Raw genomic sequence first — 21,395 nt, forward strand, 5'->3', positions numbered from 1 at the left:
AGAATGGACTGTGACCTTATAAATATGAAAGTGAGACAATTGGACTCCAAGAAATAACATTGTTCTTAATTTGACATGATTGCCGAAACTCAGCGACCACACTGGTCGCTGTGGTAGCGCTTCATTTAAGAATTAAGATGAAAAAGTCATTTTTTTACTGTGGTACCAATCCTAGCCGTTATCGCGCGCTGAAGAAATAGTGACAGTTTCAAAAACTACATTTCATTGACTTTCTAACGGTGTCAGTCCGTTTGAGTTTCAACGGTTGGGTCACATATTCGTACCAACATGTATTTAGCGATATTTTTCCGATATTACTAGGTTGCATCGCCTTTAACAATGAAACGATTGACTGTGGGACTTAATTGAACTAACTTTTGACTGTGACCTTATAAATGTGATAAATGAAAAAATTGGACTCCAAGAAATAGTATTCTTCTTAATTTGACATGATTGCATAAACTCAGCGATTACACTGAGCGCTGTTGTAGCGCTTCATTTAAAAATTTAAATTAATAAGTCATTTTTTACTGTGGGACGAATCCTAGCCGTTATCGCGCCCTGAAGAAATAGCGACAGTTTCAGAAACTTCATTTCATTGACTTTCTAACGGTGTCAGTCCGTTTGAGTTACAACGGTTGCGTCACATATACGTACCAACATGAATTTAGCGATATTTTTCTGATATTACTAGGTTTCATCGCCTTTAACAATAAAATGATTGACTGTGGGACTTAATTGAACTAACTTTTGACTGTGACCTGATAAATGTGATGAATGAAAAAATTGGACTCCAAGAAATAGCATTCTTCCTAATTTGACATGATTGCCTAAACTCAGCGTTTACACTGGGCGCTTTTGTAGCGCTTCCTTTAAAAATTTAAATTAATAAGTCATTTTTTACTGTGGGACCAATCCTAGCCGTTATTGCGCCCTGAAGAAATAGCGACAGTTTCAAAAACTTCTTTTCATTGACTTTCTAACGGTGTCAGTCCGTTTGAGTTACAACGGTTGCGTCACATATTCGTACCAACATGAATTTAGCGATATTTTTCTGATATTCCTAGGTTGCATCGACTTTAACAATTAACCGATAAACTGTGAGATTTAATTGAACTAACTTTGGACTTTGACCTGATAAATGGGATAAATGAGAAAATTGGAATTCAAAAAATAACATTCTTCTTAATTTGACATGATTGCCGGAACTCAGCGATTACACCGGCCGCTGTGGTAGCGCTTCAATTCAAAATTAACATAAAAAACTCATTTTTTGCTGAGGGACCAATCCTTGCCGTTAGCGCGCGCTGAAGAAATAGTGACCGTTTCAAAAACTACATTTCATTGACTTTCTAACGGTGTCAGTCCGTTTGAGTTTCAACGGTTGGGTCACATATTCGTACCAACATGTATTTAACGATATTTTTCCGATATTACTAGGTTGCATCGCCTTTAACAATGAAACGATTGACTGTGGGACTTAATTGAACTAACTTTGGACTGTGACCTGATGAATGTGATAAATGAGACAATTGGACTCCAAGAAATAACATTGTTCTTAATTTGACATGATTGCCGAAACTCAGCGACTACACTAGTCGCTGTGGTAGCGCTTCATTTAAGAATTAACATGAAAAAGTCATTTTTTTACTGTGGGACCAATCCTAGCCGTTATCGCGCTCTGAAGAAATAGCGACAGTTTCAAAACTACATTTCATTGACTTTCTAACGGTGTCAGTCCGTTTGAGTTTTAATGGTTGGGTCACATATTCGTACCAACATGTATTTAGCGATATTCATCTGATATTACTAGGTTGCACCGCTTTTAACAGTGAAACGATTGACTGTGGGACTTAATTGAACTAACTTTTGACTGTGACCTGATAAATGTGATAAATGAAATAATTGGACTCCAAGAAATAGCATTCTTCTTAATTTGACATGATTGCATAAACTCAGCGATTACACTGAGCGCTGTTGTAGCGCTTCATTTGAAAATTTAAATTAATGAGTCATTTTTTACTGTGGGGCCAATCCTAGCCGTTAGCGCACGCTGAAGAAATAGTGACAGTTTTAAAAACTACATTTCATTGACTTTCTAACGGTGTCAGTCCGTTTAAGTTTCAACGATTGGGTCATACATTCGTACCAACATGTATTTAGCGATATTCATCTGATATTACTAGGTTGCACCTCTTTTAACAGTGAAACGATTGACTGTGGGACTTAATTGAACTAACTTTTGACTGTGACCTGATAAATGTGATAAATGAAAAAATTTGACTCCAAGAAATAGCATTCGTCTTAATTTGACATGGTTGCCTAAACTCAGCGATTACACTGGGCGCTGTTGTAGCGCTTCATTTAAAAATTTAAATTAATAAGTCATTTTTTATTGTGGGACTAATCCTAGCCGTTATTGCGCCCTGAAGAAATAGCGACAGTTTCAAAAACCACATTTCATTGACTTTCTAACGGTGTCAGTCCGTTTGAGTTGCAACGGTTGCGTCACATATTCGTACCAACATGTATTTAGCGATATTTTTCCGATATTACTAGGTTGCATCGCCTTTAACAATGAAACGATTGACTGTAGGACTTAATTGAACTAACTTTGGACTGTGACCTGATAAATGTGATAAATGAGACAATTGGACTCCAAGAAAAAAACATTGTTCTTAATTTGACATGATTGCCGAAAATCAGCGACTACACTTGGCGCTGTAGTAGCGCTTCATTTAAGAATTAAAATGAAAAAGTCATTTTTTTACTTTGGGACCAATCCTAGCCGTTATCGCGCGCTGAAGAAATAGCGACAGTTTTAAAAACTACATTTCATTGACTTTCTAACGGTGTCAGTCCGTTTGAGTTTTAACGGTTGGGTTACATATTCGTACCAACATGTATTTAGCGATATTTTTCCGATATTACTAGGTTGCATCGCCTTTAACAATGAAACGATTGACTGTGGGACTTAATTGAACTAACTTTGGACTGTGACCTGATGAATGTGATAAATGAGACAATTGGACTCCAAGAAAAAAACATTGTTCTTAACTTGACATGATTGCCGAAACTCAGCGACTACACTTGGCGCTGTGGTAGCGCTTCATTTAAGAATTAAGATGAAAAAGTCATTTTTTTACTGTGGGACAAATCCTAGCCGTTATCGCGCGCTGAAGAAATAGCGACAGTTTCAAAAACTACATTTCATTGACTTTTTAACAGTATCAATCCGTTTGAGTTACAACGCTTGAGTCACATATTCCTACCAACATGTATTTCTTGATATTTTTCAGGTATTACTAAGTTGTATGGCTTTTAACAGTAAATTGATTGACTGTGGGACTTAATTGAACAACCTTTGGACTGTGACCTGATTAATGTGATAAATGAGAAAATTGGAATTCAAGATAAAACATTCTTCTTAATTTGACATGATTGCCGGAACTCAGCGATTACTCCGGCCGTTGTGGTGGCGCTTCAATTCAAAATTAATATAAAAAACTCATTTTTTGCTGAGGGACCAATCCTAGCCGTTAGCGCGCGCTGAAGAAATAGTGACAGTTTCAAAAACTACATTTCATTGACTTTCTTACGGTGTCAGTCCGTTTGAGTTGCAACGGTTGCGTCACATATCCGTACCAACATGAATTTAGCGATATTTTTCTGATATTACTAGGTTGCATCGCTTTTAACAATGAAACGATTGACTGTGGGACTTAATTGAACTAACTTTGGACTGTGACCTGATGAATGTGATAAATGAGACAATTGGACTCCAAGAAAAAACATTGTTCTTTATTTGACATGATTGCCGAAACTCAGCGACTATACTGGTCGCTGTGGTAGCGCTTCATTTAAGAAATAAGATGAAAAAGTCATTTTTTCTGTGGGACCAATCCTAGCCGTTATCGCGCGCTGAAGAAATAGCGACAGTTTCAAAAACTACATTTCATTGACTTTCTAACGGTGTCAGTCCGTTTGAGTTTTAACGGTTGGGTCACATATTCGTACCAACATGTATTTAGCGATATTTTTCCAATATTACTAGGTTGCATCGCCTTTAACAATGAAACGATTGACTGTGGGACTTAATTGAACTAACTTTGGACTGTGACCTGATGAATGTGATAAATGAGACAATTGGACTCCAAGAAAAAATATTCTTCTTAATTTGACATGATTGACAAAATTCAGCGATTATACTGGGCGCTGTGGTAGCGCTTCATTTAAGAATTAAGATAAGAAAGTTATATTTTACCGTGGGACCAATCCTAGCCGTTATCTCGCGCTGAAAAAAAACGACAGTTTCAAAAACTATATTTCATTGACTTTCTAACGGTGTCAGTCCGTTTGAGTTTAAATGGTTGGGTCACATATTCGTACCAACATGTATTTAGCGATATTCATCTGACATTACTAGGTTGCATCGCTTTTAACAGTGAAATGATTGACTGTGGGACTTAATTGAACTAACTTTTGACTGTGACATGATAAATGTGATAAATGAAAAAATTGGACTCCAAGAAATAGCATTCTTCTTAATTTGTCATGATTGCCTAAACACAGCGTTTACACTGGGCGCTGTTGTAGCGCTTCATTTAAAAATTTAAATTAATAAGTCATTTTTTTGCTGTGGGAACAGTCCTAGCCGTTATTGCGCCCTGAAGAAATAGCGACAGTTTCAAAAACTACATTTCATTGACTTTCTAACGGTGTCAGTCCGTTTGAGTTACAACGGTTGGGTCACATATACGTACCAGCATGTATTTTGCGATATTTTTCCGATATTACTAGGTTGCATCGCCTTTAACAATGAAACGATTGACTGTGGGACTTAATTAAACTTACTTTGGACTGTGACCTGATGAATGTGATAAATGAGACAATTGGACTCCAAGAAAAAACATTGTTCCTAATTTGACATGATTGCCGAAACTCAGCGACTACACTGGTCGCTGTGGTAGCGCTTCATTTAAGAATTAACATGAAAAAGTCATTTTTTTGCTGTGGGACCAATCCTAGCCGTTATTGCGCCCTGAAGAAATAGCGACAGTTTCAAAAACTACATTTCATTGACTTTCTAACGGTGTCAGTCCGTTTGAGTTACAACGGTTGCGTCACATATTCGTACCAACATAAATTTAGCGATATTTTTCCGATATTACTAGGTTGTATCGCCTTTAACAATGAAACGATTGACTGTGGGACTTAATTGAACTAATTCTGGACTGTGACCTGATGAATGTGATAAATGAGAGAATTGGACTCCAAGAAAAAACATTCTTCTTAGTTTGACGTGATTGCCGAAATTCAGCGCTTACACTGGGCGCTGTGGCAGCGCTTCATTTAAGAATTAAGATAAGAAAGTCATATTTTACCGTGGGACCAATCCTAGCCGTTATCTCGCGCAGAAGAAATAGCGACAGTTTCAAAAACTACATTTCATTGACTTTCTAATGGTGTCAGTCCGTTTGAGTTTAAACGGTTGGGTCACATATTCGTACCAACATGTATTTAGCGATATTCATCTGACATTACTAGGTTGCATCGCTTTTAACAGTGAAATGATTGACTGTGGGACTTAATTGAACTAACTTTTGACTGTGACATGATAAATGTGATAAATGAAAAAATTGGACTCCAAGAAATAGCATTCTTCTTAATTTGTCATGATTGCCTAAACACAGCGTTTACACTGGGCGCTGTTGTAGCGCTTCATTTAAAAATTTAAATTAATAAGTCATTTTTTTGCTGTGGGACCAGTCCTAGCCGTTATTGCGCCCTGAAGAAATAGCGACAGTTTCAAAAACTACATTTCATTGACTTTCTAACGGTGTCAGTCCGTTTGAGTTACAACGGTTGGGTCACATATACGTACCAGCATGTATTTTGCGATATTTTTCCGATATTACTAGGTTGCATCGCCTTTAACAATGAAACGATTGACTGTGGGACTTAATTAAACTTACTTTGGACTGTGACCTGATGAATGTGATAAATGAGACAATTGGACTCCAAGAAAAAACATTGTTCCTAATTTGACATGATTGCCGAAACTCAGCGACTACACTGGTCGCTGTGGTAGCGCTTCATTTAAGAATTAACATGAAAAAGTCATTTTTTTGCTGTGGGACCAATCCTAGCCGTTATTGCGCCCTGAAGAAATAGCGACAGTTTCAAAAACTACATTTCATTGACTTTCTAACGGTGTCAGTCCGTTTGAGTTACAACGGTTGCGTCACATATTCGTACCAACATGAATTTAGCGATATTTTTCCGATATTACTAGGTTGTATCGCCTTTAACAATGAAACGATTGACTGTGGGACTTAATTGAACTAATTCTGGACTGTGACCTGATGAATGTGATAAATGAGAGAATTGGACTCCAAGAAAAAACATTCTTCTTAGTTTGACGTGATTGCCGAAATTCAGCGATTACACTGGGCGCTGTGGCAGCGCTTCATTTAAGAATTAAGATAAGAAAGTCATATTTTACCGTGGGACCAATCCTAGCCGTTATCTCGCGCAGAAGAAATAGCGACAGTTTCAAAAACTACATTTCATTGACTTTCTAATGGTGTCAGTCCGTTTGAGTTTAAACGGTTGGGTCACATATTCGTACCAACATGTATTTAGCGATATTCATCTGACATTACTAGGTTGCATCGCTTTTAACAGTGAAATGATTGACTGTGGGACTTAATTGAACTAACTTTGGACTGTGACCTGATGAATGTGACAAATAAGACAGTTGGACTCCAAGAAAAAACATTGTTCTTAATTTGACATGATTGCCGAAACTCAGTGACTACACTTGGCGCTGTGGTAGCGCTTCATTTAAGAATTAATATGAAAAAGTCATTTTTTTACTGTGGGACCAATCCTTGCCGTTATCGCGCGCTGAAGAAATAGCGACAGTTTCAAAAACTACATTTCATTGACTTTTTAACAGTATCAATCCGTTTGAGTTACAACGCTTGAGTCACATATTCCTACCAACATGTATTTCTTGATATTTTTCAGGTATTACTAAGTTGTATGGCTTTTAACAGCGAAACGATTGACTGTGGGAATTAATTGAACTGAGTATGGACTGTGACCTTATAAATATAAAAGTGAGACAATTGGACCCTTAGAAATAACATTGTTCTTAATTTGACATGATTGCCGAAACTCAGCGACTACACTGGTCGCTGTGGTAGCGCTTCATTTAAGAATTAACATGAAAAAGTCATTTTTTTACTGTGGGACCAATCCTAGCCGTTATCGCGCGCTGAAGAAATAGCGACAGTTTCAAAAACTACATTTCATTGACTTTTTAACAGTATCAATCCGTTTGAGTTACAACAGTTGCGTCACATATTCGTACCAACATGAATTTAGCGATATTTTTCTGATATTACTAGGTTGCATCGCCTTTAACAATGAAACGATTGACTGTGGGACTTAATTGAACTAACTTTGGACTGTGACCTGATGAATGTGATAAATGAGACAATTGGACTCCAAGAAATAACATTGTTCTTAATTTGACATGATTGCCGAAACTCAGCGACTACACTGGTCGCTGTGGTAGCGCTTCATTTAAGAATTAAGATGAAAAAGTCATTTTTTTACTGTGGGACCAATCCTAGCCGTTATCGCGCGCTGAAGAAATAGCGACAGTTTCAAAAACTACATTTCATTGACTTTTTAACAGTATCAATCCGTTTGAGTTACAACGCTTGAGTCACATATTCCTACCAACATGTATTTCTTTATATTTTTCAGGTATTACTAAGTTGTATGGCTTTTAACAGCGAAACGATTGACTGTGGGAATTAATTGAACTGAGTATGGACTGTGACCTTATAAATATAAAAGTGAGACAATTGGACCCTTAGAAATAACATTCTTCTTAATTTGACATGATTGCCGAAACTCAGCGATTACACTGGGCGCTGTGGTAGCGCTTCATTCAAGAATTAAGATAAGAAAGTCATTTTTTGCTGTGGGACCAATCCTAGCCTTTATTGCGCCCTGAAGAAATAGCGACAGTTTCAAAAACTACATTTCATTGACTTTTTAACAGTATCAATCCGTTTGAGTTACAACAGTTGCGTCACATATTCGTACCAACATGAATTTAGCGATATTTTTCTGATATTACTAGGTTGCATCGCCTTTAACAATGAAACGATTGACTGTGGGACTTAATTGAACTAACTTTGGACTGTGACCTGATGAATGTGATAAATGAGACAATTGGACTCCAAGAAATAACATTGTTCTTAATTTGACATGATTGCCGAAACTCAGCGACTACACTGGTCGCTGTGGTAGCGCTTCATTTAAGAATTAAGATGAAAAAGTCATTTTTTTACTGTGGGACCAATCCTAGCCGTTATCGCGCGCTGAAGAAATAGCGACAGTTTCAAAAACTACATTTCATTGACTTTTTAACAGTATCAATCCGTTTGAGTTACAACGCTTGAGTCACATATTCCTACCAACATGTATTTCTTGATATTTTTCAGGTATTACTAAGTTGTATGGCTTTTAACAGCGAAACGATTGACTGTGGGAATTAATTGAACTGAGTATGGACTGTGACCTTATAAATATAAAAGTGAGACAATTGGACCCTTAGAAATAACATTGTTCTTAATTTGACATGATTGCCGAAACTCAGCGACTACACTGGTCGCTGTGGTAGCGCTTCATTTAAGAATTAACATGAAAAAGTCATTTTTTTACTGTGGGACCAATCCTAGCCGTTATCGCGCGCTGAAGAAATAGCGACAGTTTCAAAAACTACATTTCATTGACTTTTTAACAGTATCAATCCGTTTGAGTTACAACAGTTGCGTCACATATTCGTACCAACATGAATTTAGCGATATTTTTCTGATATTACTAGGTTGCATCGCCTTTAACAATGAAACGATTGACTGTGGGACTTAATTGAACTAACTTTGGACTGTGACCTGATGAATGTGATAAATGAGACAATTGGACTCCAAGAAATAACATTGTTCTTAATTTGACATGATTGCCGAAACTCAGCGACTACACTGGTCGCTGTGGTAGCGCTTCATTTAAGAATTAAGATGAAAAAGTCATTTTTTTACTGTGGGACCAATCCTAGCCGTTATCGCGCGCTGAAGAAATAGCGACAGTTTCAAAAACTACATTTCATTGACTTTTTAACAGTATCAATCCGTTTGAGTTACAACGCTTGAGTCACATATTCCTACCAACATGTATTTATTTATATTTTTCAGGTATTACTAAGTTGTATGGCTTTTAAAAGCGAAACGATTGACTGTGGGAATTAATTGAACTGAGTATGGACTGTGACCTTATAAATATAAAAGTAAGACAATTGGACCCTTAGAAATAACATTCTTCTTAATTTGACATGATTGCCGAAACTCAGCGATTACACTGGGCGCTGTGGTAGCGCTTCATTCAAGAATTAAGATAAGAAAGTCATTTTTTGCTGTGGGACCAATCCTAGCCTTTATTGCGCCCTGAAAAAATAGCGACAGTTTCAAAAACTACATTTCATTGACTTTTTAACAGTATCAATCCGTTTGAGTTACAACGCTTGAGTCACATATTCCTACCAACATGTATTTCTTGATATTTTTCAGGTATTACAAAGTTGTATGTCTTTTAACAGCGAAACGATTGACTGTGGGAATTAATTGAACTGAGTATGGACTGTGACCTTATAAATATAAAAGTGAGACAATTGGACCCTTAGAAATAACATTGTTCTTAATTTGACATGATTGCCGAAACTCAGCGACTACACTGGTCGCTGTGGTAGCGCTTCATTTAAAAATTAACATGAAAAAGTCATTTTTTTACTGTGGGACCAATCCTAGCCGTTATCGCGCGCTGAAGAAATAGCGACAGTTTCAAAAACTACATTTCATTGACTTTCTAACGGTGTCAGTCCGTTTGAGTTACAACTGTTGCGTCACATATTCGTACCAACATGAATTTAGCGATATTTTTCTGATATTACTAGGTTGCATCGCCTTTAACAATGAAACGATTGACTGTGGGACTTAATTGAACTAACTTTGGACTGTGACCTGATGAATGTGATAAATGAGACAATTGGACTCCAAGAAATAACATTGTTCTTACATTGACATGATTGCCGAAACTCAGCGACTACACTGGTCGCTGTGGTAGCGCTTCATTTAAGAATTAAGATGAAAAAGTCATTTTTTTACTGTGGGACCAATCCTAGCCGTTATCGCGCGCTGAAGAAATAGCGACAGTTTCAAAAACTACATTTCATTGACTTTTTAACAGTATAAATCCGTTTGAGTTACAACGCTTGAGTCACATATTCCTACCAACATGTATTTCTTGATATTTTTCAGGTATTACTAAGTTGTATGTCTTTTAACAGCAAAACGATTGACTGTGGGAATTAATTGAACTGAGTATGGACTGTGACCTTATAAATATAAAAGTGAGACAATTGGACCATTAGAAATAACATTGTTCTTAATTTGACATGATTGCCCAAACTCAGCGACTACACTGGTCGCTGTGGTAGCGCTTCATTTAAAAATTAACATGAAAAAGTCATTTTTTTACTGTGGGACCAATCCTAGCCGTTATCGCGCGCTGAAGAAATAGCGACAGTTTCAAAAACTACATTTCATTGACTTTTTAACAGTATAAATCCGTTTGAGTTACAACGCTTGAGTCACATATTCCTACCAACATGTATTTCTTGATATTTTTCAGGTATTACTAAGTTGTATGGCTTTTAACAGGAAAACGATTGACTGTGGGAATTAATTGAACTAACTTTGGACTGTGACCTGATGAATGTGATAAATGAGACAATTGGACTCAAAGAAATAACATTGTTCTTATATTGACATGATTGCCGAAACTCAGCGACTACACTGGTCGCTGTGGTAGCGCTTCATTTAAGAATTAAGATGAAAAAGTCATTTTTTTACTGTGGGACCAATCCTAGCCGTTATCGCGCGCTGAAGAAATAGCGACAGTTTCAAAAACTACATTTCGTTGACTTTCTAACGGTGTCAGTCCGTTTGAGTTTCAACGGTTGGGTCACATATTCGTACCAACATGTATTTAGCGATATTTTTCCGATATTACTAGGTTGCATCGCCTTTAACAATGAAACGATTGACTGTGGGACTTAATTGAACTAACTTTGGACTGTGACCTGATGAATGTGACAAATGAGACAATTGGACTCCAAGAAAAAACATTGTTCTTAATTTGACATGATTGCCGAAACTCAGTGACTACACTGGTCGCTGTGGTAGCGCTTCATTTAAGAATTAAGATGAAAAAGTCATTTTTTTACTGTGGGACCAATCCTAGCCGTTATCGCGCGCTGAAGAAATAGCGACAGTTTCAAAAACTACATTTCATTGACTTTTTAACAGTATCAATCCGTTTGAGTTACAACGCTTGAGTCACATATTCCTACCAACATGTATTTCTTGATATTTTTCAGGTATTACTAAGTTGTATGGCTTTTAACAGCGAAACGATTGACTGTGGGAATTAATTGAACTGAGTATGGACTGTGACCTTATAAATATAAAAGTGAGACAATTGGACCCTTAGAAATAACATTGTTCTTAATTTGACATGATTGCCGAAACTCAGCGACTACACTGGTCGCTGTGGTAGCGCTTCATTTAAGAATTAACATGAAAAAGTCATTTTTTTACTGTGGGACCAATCCTAGCCGTTATCGCGCGCTGAAGAAATAGCGACAGTTTCAAAAACTACATTTCATTGACTTTTTAACAGTATCAATCCGTTTGAGTTACAACAGTTGCGTCACATATTCGTACCAACATGAATTTAGCGATATTTTTCTGATATTACTAGGTTGCATCGCCTTTAACAATGAAACGATTGACTGTGGGACTTAATTGAACTAACTTTGGACTGTGACCTGATGAATGTGATAAATGAGACAATTGGACTCCAAGAAATAACATTGTTCTTAATTTGACATGATTGCCGAAACTCAGCGACTACACTGGTCGCTGTGGTAGCGCTTCATTTAAGAATTAAGATGAAAAAGTCATTTTTTTACTGTGGGACCAATCCTAGCCGTTATCGCGCGCTGAAGAAATAGCGACAGTTTCAAAAACTACATTTCATTGACTTTTTAACAGTATCAATCCGTTTGAGTTACAACGCTTGAGTCACATATTCCTACCAACATGTATTTATTTATATTTTTCAGGTATTACTAAGTTGTATGGCTTTTAAAAGCGAAACGATTGACTGTGGGAATTAATTGAACTGAGTATGGACTGTGACCTTATAAATATAAAAGTAAGACAATTGGACCCTTAGAAATAACATTCTTCTTAATTTGACATGATTGCCGAAACTCAGCGATTACACTGGGCGCTGTGGTAGCGCTTCATTCAAGAATTAAGATAAGAAAGTCATTTTTTGCTGTGGGACCAATCCTAGCCTTTATTGCGCCCTGAAAAAATAGCGACAGTTTCAAAAACTACATTTCATTGACTTTTTAACAGTATCAATCCGTTTGAGTTACAACGCTTGAGTCACATATTCCTACCAACATGTATTTCTTGATATTTTTCAGGTATTACAAAGTTGTATGTCTTTTAACAGCGAAACGATTGACTGTGGGAATTAATTGAACTGAGTATGGACTGTGACCTTATAAATATAAAAGTGAGACAATTGGACCCTTAGAAATAACATTGTTCTTAATTTGACATGATTGCCGAAACTCAGCGACTACACTGGTCGCTGTGGTAGCGCTTCATTTAAAAATTAACATGAAAAAGTAATTTTTTTACTGTGGGACCAATCCTAGCCGTTATCGCGCGCTGAAGAAATAGCGACAGTTTCAAAAACTACATTTCATTGACTTTCTAACGGTGTCAGTCCGTTTGAGTTACAACTGTTGCGTCACATATTCGTACCAACATGAATTTAGCGATATTTTTCTGATATTACTAGGTTGCATCGCCTTTAACAATGAAACGATTGACTGTGGGACTTAATTGAACTAACTTTGGACTGTGACCTGATGAATGTGATAAATGAGACAATTGGACTCCAAGAAATAACATTGTTCTTACATTGACATGATTGCCGAAACTCAGCGACTACACTGGTCGCTGTGGTAGCGCTTCATTTAAGAATTAAGATGAAAAAGTCATTTTTTTACTGTGGGACCAATCCTAGCCGTTATCGCGCGCTGAAGAAATAGCGACAGTTTCAAAAACTACATTTCATTGACTTTTTAACAGTATAAATCCGTTTGAGTTACAACGCTTGAGTCACATATTCCTACCAACATGTATTTCTTGATATTTTTCAGGTATTACTAAGTTGTATGTCTTTTAACAGCAAAACGATTGACTGTGGGAATTAATTGAACTGAGTATGGACTGTGACCTTATAAATATAAAAGTGAGACAATTGGACCATTAGAAATAACATTGTTCTTAATTTGACATGATTGCCCAAACTCAGCGACTACACTGGTCGCTGTGGTAGCGCTTCATTTAAAAATTAACATGAAAAAGTCATTTTTTTACTGTGGGACCAATCCTAGCCGTTATCGCGCGCTGAAGAAATAGCGACAGTTTCAAAAACTACATTTCATTGACTTTTTAACAGTATAAATCCGTTTGAGTTACAACGCTTGAGTCACATATTCCTACCAACATGTATTTCTTGATATTTTTCAGGTATTACTAAGTTGTATGGCTTTTAACAGGAAAACGATTGACTGTGGGAATTAATTGAACTAACTTTGGACTGTGACCTGATGAATGTGATAAATGAGACAATTGGACTCAAAGAAATAACATTGTTCTTATATTGACATGATTGCCGAAACTCAGCGACTACACTGGTCGCTGTGGTAGCGCTTCATTTAAGAATTAAGATGAAAAAGTCATTTTTTTACTGTGGGACCAATCCTAGCCGTTATCGCGCGCTGAAGAAATAGCGACAGTTTCAAAAACTACATTTCGTTGACTTTCTAACGGTGTCAGTCCGTTTGAGTTTCAACGGTTGGGTCACATATTCGTACCAACATGTATTTAGCGATATTTTTCCGATATTACTAGGTTGCATCGCCTTTAACAATGAAACGATTGACTGTGGGACTTAATTGAACTAACTTTGGACTGTGACCTGATGAATGTGACAAATGAGACAATTGGACTCCAAGAAAAAACATTGTTCTTAATTTGACATGATTGTCGAAACTCAGTGACTACACTTGGCGCTGTGGTAGCGCTTCATTTAAGAATTAACATGAAAAAGTCATTTTTTTACTGTGGGACCAATCCTAGCCGTTATCGCGCGCTGAAGAAATAGCGACAGTTTCAAAAACTACATTTCATTGACTTTCTAACGGTGTCAGTCCGTTTGAGTTACAACGGTTGCGTCACATATTCGTACCAACATGAATTTAGCGATATTTTTCTGATATTACTAGGTTGCATCGCCTTTAACAATGAAACGATTGACTGTGGGACTTAATTGAACTAACTTTGGACTGTGACCTGATGAATGTGATAAATGAGACAATTGGACTCCAAGAAATAACATTGTTCTTATTTTGACATGATTGCCGAAACTCAGCGACTACACTGGTCTCTGTGGTAGCGTTTCATTTAAGAATTAACATGAAAAAGTCATTTTTTTACTGTGGGACCAATCTTAGCCGTTATCGCGCGCTGAAGAAATAGCGACAGTTTCAAAAACTACATTTCATTGACTTTTTAACAGTATAAATCCGTTTGAGTTACAATGCTTGAATCACATATTCCTACCAACATGTATTTCTTGATATTTTTCAGGTATTACTAAATTGTATGGCTTTTAACAGCAAAACGATTGACTGTGGGAATTAATTGAACTGAGTATGGACTGTGACCTTATAAATATAAAAGTGAGACAATTGGACCGTTAGAAATAACATTCTTCTTAATTTGACATGATTGCCGAAACTCAGCGATTACACTGGGCGCTGTGGTAGCGCTTCATTCAAGAATTAAGATAAGAAAGTCATTTTTTTGCTGTGGGACCAATCCTAGCCTTTATTGCGCCCTGAAGAAATAGCGACAGTTTCAAAAACTACATTTCATTGACTTTCTAACGGTTTTAGTCCGTTTGAGTTACAACGGTTGCGTCACATATTCGTACCAACATGAATTTAGCGATATTTTTCTGATATTACTAGGTTGCATCGCCTTTAACGATGAAACGATTGACTGTGGGACTTAATTGAACTAACTTTGGACTGTGACCTGATGAATGTGACAAATGAGACAATTGGACTCCAAGAAAAAACATTGTTCTTAATTTGACATGATTGCCGAAACTCAGTGACTACACTTGGCGCTGTGGTAGCGCTTCATTTAAGAATTAACATGAAAAAGTCATTTTTTTACTGTGGGACCAATCCTAGCCGTTATCGCGCGCTGAAGAAATAGCGACAGTTTCAAAAACTACATTTCATTGACTTTCTAACGGTGTCAGTCCGTTTGAGTTACAACGGTTGCGTCACATATTCGTACCAACATGAATTTAGCGATATTTTTCTGATATTACTAGGTTGCATCGCCTTTAACAATGAAACGATTGACTGTGGGACTTAATTGAACTAACTTTGGACTGTGACCTGATGAATGTGATAAATGAGACAATTGGACTCCAAGAAATAACATTGTTCTTATTTTGACATGATTGCCGAAACTCAGCGACTACACTGGTCTCTGTGGTAGCGTTTCATTTAAGAATTAACATGAAAAAGTCATTTTTTTACTGTGGGACCAATCTTAGCCGTTATCGCGCGCTGAAGAAATAGCGACAGTTTCAAAAACTACATTTCATTGACTTTTTAACAGTATAAATCCGTTTGAGTTACAATGCTTGAATCACATATTCCTACCAACATGTATTTCTTGATATTTTTCAGGTATTACTAAGTTGTATGGCTTTTAACAGCAAAACGATTGACTGTGGGAATTAATTGAACTGAGTATGGACTGTGACCTTATAAATATAAAAGTGAGACAATTGGACCGTTAGAAATAACATTCTTCTTAATTTGACATGATTGCCGAAACTCAGCGATTACACTGGGCGCTGTGGTAGCGCTTCATTCAAGAATTAAGATAAGAAAGTCATTTTGTTGCTGTGGGACCAATCCTAGCCTTTATTGCGCCCTGAAGAAATAGCGACAGTTTCAAAAACTACATTTCATTGACTTTCTAACGGTTTTAGTCCGTTTGAGTTACAACGGTTGCGTCACATATTCGTACCAACATGAATTTAGCGATATTTTTCTGATATTACTAGGTTGCATCGCCTTTAACAATGAAACGATTGACTGTGGGACTTAATTGAACTAACTTAGGACTGTGACCTGATGAATGTGATAAATGAGACAATTGGACTCCAAGAAATAACATTGTTCTTATATTGACATGATTGCCGAAACTCAGCGACTACACTGGTCGCTGTGGTAGCGCTTCATTTAAGAATTAAGATGAAAAAGTCATTTTTTTACTGTGGGACCAATCCTAGCCGTTATCGCGCGCTGAAGAAATAGCGACAGTTTCAAAAACTACATTTCATTGACTTTCTAACGGTGTCAGTCCGTTTGAGTTTCAACGGTTGGGTCACATATTCGTACCAACATGTATTTAGCGATATTTTTCCGATATTACTAGGTTGCATCGCCTTTAACAATGAAACGATTGACTGTGGGACTTAATTGAACTAACTTTGGACTGTGACCTGATGAATGTGATAAATGAGACAATTGGACTCCAAGAGAAAACATTGTTTTTAATTTGACATGATTGCCGAAACTCAGCGACTACATGTATGCAAATTTTAATTATTGTCCCTTAGTTTGGCATTTCTCTTCTTCGAAATCTCTATTGAAAATTGAAAAACTCCACAACAGGGCTTTAAGTTTTATTCATGATGACCCAAGACCAGTTGATTGCCTCCCAAATAAACATTATATGGAATTACTAAGGCACAGATATTTATGCATAGAAATATTTAAAATTCGGAGAAACATCAGTCCTTCTTTCATGAAAGATATTTTCCTTTTTGAGGAAACTGATAGGCCAGTAAGAAGTCAAAACTTGAACAACCATCGGTGTAAAAACAAGAGCCTTTGGTCTAAACAGTTTGCGATGTTTAGCCCCAAAAGATTGGAATAAACTTCCTTTTCATACGAAGAGTTGCGAAGATCTAGTTAAATTTCAGCAAATGATTAAAAAATGGAATGGCTCTCACTGTTCATGCACAGAGTGTCGGCAACTGATTCCATAACTTGCGTAATCAATACGAAAATGGCAGAGGGGAAATGTTTATCTTTTATTTATTATTTATTCATTATTTATTTATTATAGTTTTCATCTAAATTGTAAATATATAAAAATATTTGGTCGGTTTTGATTAGTTTTTTGCAAAATATTATTTTTTAAAGAACTATTGTATATAATAACCGACGGTAAATAAATTAAATCAATCAATCAATCAATCAATCATTTGGCGCTGTGGTAGCGCTTCATTTAAGAATTAAGATAAAAAAAGTCATTTTTTACTGTGGGACCAATCCTAGCCGTTATCGCCCGTGAAGAAATAGCGACAGTTTCAAAAACTACATTTCATTGACTTTTTAACAGTATCAATCCGTTTGAGTTACAACGGTTGCGTCACATATTCGTACCAACATGAATTTAGCGATATTTTTCTGATATTACTAGGTTCCATCGCCTTTAACAATGAAACGATTGACTGTGGGACTTAATTGAACTAACTTTGGACTATGACCTGATGAATGTGATAAATGAGACAATTGGACTCCAAGAAATAATATTCTTCTTAATTTGACGTGATTGCCGGAACTCAGCGATTACACTGGGCGCAGTGGTAGCGCTTCATGTAAAAATGTAGATAAATAAGTCATCTTCACTGTGGACCAATCATAGCCGTTATTGCGCACTGAAGAAATAGCGACACTTTCAAGAACTACATTTCATTGACTTTCTAACGGTATCAGTTCGTTTGAGTTACAACGGTTGGGTCACATATTCTGACCATCATGTATTTAGCGATATTTTTCTGGTATCACTAGGTTGCATCGCTTTTAACAATGAACCGATTGACTGTGGACTTAATTGAACTGATTTTGGGCTGTGACCTTATAAATGTAAAAGTGAGACAATTGGACTCCAAGAAATAACATTCTTCTTAATTTGACATCATTGCTGCAACTCAGCGATTACACTGGGCGTTTTGTTAGAACTTCATTTGAAAATAAAGATAAAAAAGTCATTTTTAACTGTGGGACGAACTCTAGCCGTTAGCGCGCGCTGAAGAAATAGAGACAGTTTCAAACGCTACATTTCACTGACTTTCTATCGATGTCAGTCCGTTTGAGTTACAACGGTTGGGTCACATATTCGTACCAACATGTACTTAACGATATTTATCTGATATTACTCGGTTGAATGGGTTTTAACAATAAAACGATTGACTGTGGGACTTAATTGAACTAACTTTGGACTGTGACCTGATAAATGTGAGAAATGAGACAATTGGACTCCAAGAAATAATATTCTTCTTAATTTGACGTGATTGCCGGAACTCAGCGATTACACTGGGCGCAGTGGTAGCGCTTCATGTAAAAATGTAGATAAATAAGTCATCTTCACTGTGGACCAATCATAGCCGTTATTGCGCACTGAAGAAATAGCGACACTTTCAAGAACTACATTTCATTGACTTTCTAACGGTATCAGTTCGTTTGAGTTACAACGGTTGGGTCACATATTCTTACCATCATGTATTTAGCGATATTTTTCTGGTATCACTAGGTTGCATCGCTTTTAACAATGAACCGATTGACTGTGGACTTAATTGAACTGATTTTGGGCTGTGACCTTATAATTGTAAAAGTGAGACAATTGGACTCCAAGAAATAACATTCTTCTTAATTTTACATCATTGCCGCAACTCAGCGATTACACTGGGCGTTCTGTTAGAGCTTCATTTGAAAATAAAGATAAAAAAGTCATTTTTAACTGTGGGACGAACTCTAGCCGTTAGCGCGCGCTGAAGAAATAGAGACAGTTTCAAACGCTACACTTCACTGACTTTCTATCGATGTCAGTCCGTTTGAGTTACAACGGTTGGATCACATATTCGTACCAACATGTACTTAACGATATTTATCTGATATTACTCGGTTGAATCGGTTTTAACAATAAAACGATTAACTGTGGGACTTAATTGAACTAACTTTGGACTGTGACCTGATAAATGTGAGAAATGAGACAATTGGACTCCAAGAAATAATATTCTTCTTAATTTGACGTGATTGCCGGAACTCAGCGATTACACTGGGCGCAGTGGTAGCGCTTCATTTAAAAATGTAGATAAATAAGTCATCTTCACTGTGGGACCAATCATAGCCGTTATCGCGCACTGAAGAAATAGCGACACTTTCAAGAACTACATTTCATTGACTTTCTAACGGTATCAATCCGCTTCAGTTACAACGGTTGCGTCACATATATTCGTACCAACATGTATTTAGCGATACTTATCTGTTATTACTAGGTTTCATCGCTTTTAACAGTGAAACGATTGAATGTGGGACTTAATTGAACTAACTTTAGACTGTGACCTGATGAATGTGATTAATGAGACAGTTGGACTCCAAGAAATAACATTCATCTTAATTTGACATGATTGCCGGAACTCAGCGATTACACTGGGCGCTGTGGTAGCGCTTCATTTAAAAATTTAGATAAATAAGTCATTCTTTACCGTATGACCAATCCTAGCCGTTATTGCGCGCTGTAGAAATAGCGACAGTTTCAAAAACTACATTTCATTGACTTTCTAACGGTATCAATCCGCTTCAGTTACAACGGTTGCGTCACATATATTCGTACCAACATGTATTTAGCGATATTTATCTGTTATTACTAGGTTTCATCGCTTTTAACAGTGAAACGATTGACTGTGGGACTTAATTGAACTGATTTTGGACTGTAAACTTATAAATGTTATAAGTGAGACAATTTGACCCCAAGAAATAACATTCTTCTTAATTTGACATGATTGCCGGAAGTCAGCGATTACACTGGGCGCTGTGGTAGCGCTTCATTTGAAAATTTAGATAAATAAGTCAATGTTTATTGTGGGACCAATCCTAGCCCTTAGCGCGCCCTGAAGAAACAGAGACAGTTTCAAATACTACATTTCATTGATTTTCCAACGGTATCAGTCCGGTTCAACTACAACAGTTGAGTCACATATTCGTACCAACATGTATTTAGTGATTGTTACCGATATTACTAAGTTGTATCGCTTTCATCAGTGAAACGAGTGACTGTGGGACTTAATTGAACTGATTGTGGACTATGACCTTATAAATGTAATAAGTAAGACAATTGGATTCCAAGAAATAACATTTTTCCTAATTTGACATGATTGCCAGAACTCAGCGATTACACTGAGCGCTGGAGTAGCACTTAATTTAAAAATGTAGATAAATAAGTCATTTTGTACTGGGGGACCAATCCTAGCCGTTATCGCGCGCTGACGAATTAGCGACATTTTCAAAAAGTGCATTTCATTGACTTTCTAACGGTGTCAGTTCCTTTGAGTTTCAACGGTTGGGTCACATATTCGTACCATCATGTATTTAGCGGTATTTTTCTGGTATTACTTGTTTGCATTGTTTTTACCAATGAAACGATTGACTGTGGGACTTAATTGATCTAACTTTGGACTGTGACGTTATAAATGTTATAAGTGAGACAATTGGACTCCAAGAAATAACATTGTTCTTATTTTGACATGATTGCCGAAACTCAGCGACTACACTGGTCTCTGTGGTAGCGTTTCATTTAAGAATTAACATGAAAAAGTCATTTTTTTACTGTGGGACCAATCTTAGCCGTTATCGCGCGCTGAAGAAATAGCGACAGTTTCAAAAACTACATTTCATTGACTTTTTAACAGTATAAATCCGTTTGAGTTACAATGCTTGAATCACATATTCCTACCAACATGTATTTCTTGATATTTTTCAGGTATTACTAAGTTGTATGGCTTTTAACAGCAAAACGATTGACTGTGGGAATTAATTGAACTGAGTATGGACTGTGACCTTATAAATATAAAAGTGAGACAATTGGACCGTTAGAAATAACATTCTTCTTAATTTGACATGATTGCCGAAACTCAGCGATTACACTGGGCGCTGTGGTAGCGCTTCATTCAAGAATTAAGATAAGAAAGTCATTTTGTTGCTGTGGGACCAATCCTAGCCTTTATTGCGC

This window comes from Hydractinia symbiolongicarpus, chromosome 6, assembly GCF_029227915.1.
Source record: "Hydractinia symbiolongicarpus strain clone_291-10 chromosome 6, HSymV2.1, whole genome shotgun sequence".
NCBI classification, from domain to species: Eukaryota; Metazoa; Cnidaria; class Hydrozoa; order Anthoathecata; family Hydractiniidae; genus Hydractinia; species Hydractinia symbiolongicarpus.